Genomic DNA, 3,245 nt, shown 5'->3' with positions numbered 1-3,245 from the left:
AACGGCGGCGGGGCCTCGCGACGCGAGGGGGCGGGGCTGTGCCTCCCGGGCCCGACCCGCCGGGTTACGTGCAGGGTTGTGCGCGGCCTCAGCCGGAACGGGGAGTTTCGGGCTGCGAGCACGGGGGACAGAGGCAGGGCAGGCTCCCACCCCTGGCCTAGGAATGCCGCGGTGGGGCGTAGCTGGCCCGATCCGGTGCATCACAGCAGTGAGCCCCGCGGTACTGAGCCCGCCCTCAGCACCCCTGTCCCAAGCAGGGCCGGCAGCGCCCCGGCCCTTCCGGCACACAGCCGAGCACCGGGGGCCGCGCCCCGGCCTGGAGATCCCCAGGGGCAGAGGGAAGAGCTAGCTCTGCACCGGGGCAGAACAAGCCCAACTCATCCACCCCAGTCTTGAGGCTTATTTTGAATTTTCACTTTTCCTATTTTTTTGGTTGGCCTCCAAACGCCCAAGGTAGCCCCTCTAGGCCAAGAGTGACAGGAGCAGCAAGGGAGGGTCCCAGCCCAGCCTTGGCTTGGAGCACGGCCAGACCCGTGCTAGGTCAGGTCAGCTGCAGAGAAACCCCATCCCTCGGGATGTCCCCTTGTGCACCCGAGGATGATGTCCCTTTGCACCACTAGGGATGTCCCCATGCACACTCGGGGCCACACACCACCCTGCAGGGGCACCTCGTGCAGCACGATTTGTGCCAGCAGAGCCAAGGACGAGGCAGGTTAAGATAAGGGGAACCAGGGTGAAGGAGCGTTGGGATCTTGGGAGGACCTTACCAAAAGCCGTGGGGTCTTTTCCGCTCCTGCTGCTGGGACCGAGCCTGTGACTTTCAGGCAGTGCCTTCTAGCAGCAGCAATGAGAGCAAGGAATGGGAGACGTTACCACAACACTTTTGGGGTCACGCTGAGAGCCCCTGAGTGGATAAGGCAAAAACTAGCATTTTTACCCACCTCTTTAAAAAATAAAAAGAGGTGCCTGTAGCAAAACTGATTTCACCATTCCTGTTTTTTTGGTCTTCTCTGGGTGCTGCACAGAGCTGTCTCTCTGACGACCTCCTCTCTGTACTACCCTAGTCCTTCCCAGTCCATCCCCCTTTTGCCAGCAGCATCCTTCAAACCTGAAGCTTGCCAAAGCTAAAGAGGGGAAAGTAAAAAAAAGTGAGGTGCTTTTCTGGATGGGATAGGAAAATTTTTAGCCTTCAAAGTCCTAAAAAGGGAATCAATAACCCTGGACTGTGGCTCGTCCTGCTCCAGGCATTTACTTCCCTGACCATATGTTTCTATGGTTACTAGAGATAAAAAATATCTCGTTTCATACATCACAGTTATGCAGCCATAGTCAAATACTGGAGGAGTGGGCAGAGCACAGTGGGGCTTTTACCCATGAGTGAAGCACCTCAGTGTGGTTTCGTGTGCCTGAAACATTTATACTGCTTGTGTTTAGGATGATGTAGTACCTGAGCAGGGACTGTGGCTGGCTCTGGCAAGAGTGTTTTAATGCTCACAACAACTGTTTTAACTTACATTTTAGGCATCAAGGGAAAATGCCCAGAAATACCCCTGTCAACTGAGAGCTGGAGATGGACTTTTGGGGGTCGGTCCCGCAAACAGATCTGTTTATTGGCTGCATGGTGCTGCAGCCGAGAGACATAGTTGTGTCTGAGGGGAAAAAGCGGGGTGACACAGCAGAACTAGTGAACCCCACTGCAGGGGGTTATTGGGTCACCTCTTGTGCCACCATCGAAACAGGTTTGTGCCTACCTTGTACTGCTTCTTTCAACAGTGCCTTCCGAAGTATCCGACTGGTATGTGGTATACTGGTGTCTAGATGGGGAGCACATTGCTGTTAGCCAGCTGTGGAATAACGCGATCCCATGGCTGGAAACCAAAGCTAGAAAAAAACCCACACGTTGCTTCAGTAGACACTGTGGGAGCTGCCATCGTGGGGGACTTTGCACAACACAGTGTTGGGACGGGATGTTGATCTTCAGAGATGTGCTGCAGCTGTGGGGTTAATGCATGGACAAGATGCAGTTTTATGGCTGGGGGGCAGATGGCACTGTTTTGGGGAGCCTTGTGTAAGGATAAAAAGCACCTTGGAGCCAGGGTTAGTAAGTAGGATCTCTCCTTTTTCTCCTCCCAGCTGTCTGGCTGTGGTGGAGATATCTGCCCTCTCCCTTCCCACTCAACTCGCAGTGTGGTGGAGGTGTGGGGCCTGAAGAAGCTGCTGTAAAACGCCAGATCCCCAGAGGGCTGTCACTACAGAAGCATCACATGTGGCTTGTGATTAATCATTGTATTCTGCAATGATAATGGCTCATCTGAGCCAAAAAAGATAATAGCAATAAACATACGTCCCTAATTCCAATTGTAGCTGCTGAAAATTGGTTGTTGCATTGCGCTGAGGGATAGAAATGTAAACTAAGCCTTGATTGAAAAATTCAGGGGAAGCTGCCTTATCTTAATTCTTTGCCAGATTAAAAAAGCCTCATACATAAAAACAGACAAAATGAATGAAGAATTTACAAACATCTATATTTTGTGTTGGGAAATGTGATAAAATCAGGAGAACAGCTGAAGACACTGATTTATACAAGTCTGACTATTTCAGGCAATGAGAGGTTTACATATCACGGCTTAACAAGATAAAAGGTCTCCCACAGAATACATAGATGACAGACAACTCATCTGAATTTGACATAACACAGCATCAAGTACACATGTAATGCGATGAACAGTGCCAGGTCATTCCCCAGTTAGGTAACATACAACCTCTTGAATAAGGCAATTCAAATATAACTCTTAATTCAAATCACAACATACCCAGGCAGCATGCAGGGAAAAGTAATTTATTTTGTACATTGGAATGACAGAACTTGCAACATGTTTCCATTTTATGTAGTTAGAGCAAAAGGATATAAACCATTCAAATAATATATATATATACATCAAGTCAACAGTTGTCTTTACTGGAATAAAGATTATCTGGTTTTGGTAAAAATAAAACTATTTGAATTCACTGATTAACAAAATGCACAGTGATCAGAAACAAAATTCTTCTCACAATTGTCTTCCCTGGCTCGCTCGTGTTTCTCTGTGATATAGCAGCTGTGTAACCCTGGGTTCAGAAAGCTCCTTGTGCAGAGGAACACAAATTCCCCAGCACAGGGTTCCCGTGGCTGCAGCCCGTGCCACCTGCTTCATTGTGACACCAGTACCTGGTGGATGGCAGTGCTCCCCTCACACCCGTATGCA

The sequence above is a fragment of the Patagioenas fasciata genome, chromosome 3 (genome assembly GCF_037038585.1).
Source record: "Patagioenas fasciata isolate bPatFas1 chromosome 3, bPatFas1.hap1, whole genome shotgun sequence".
NCBI classification, from domain to species: domain Eukaryota; kingdom Metazoa; phylum Chordata; class Aves; order Columbiformes; family Columbidae; genus Patagioenas; species Patagioenas fasciata.
This window is presented reverse-complemented; position numbering follows the sequence as displayed.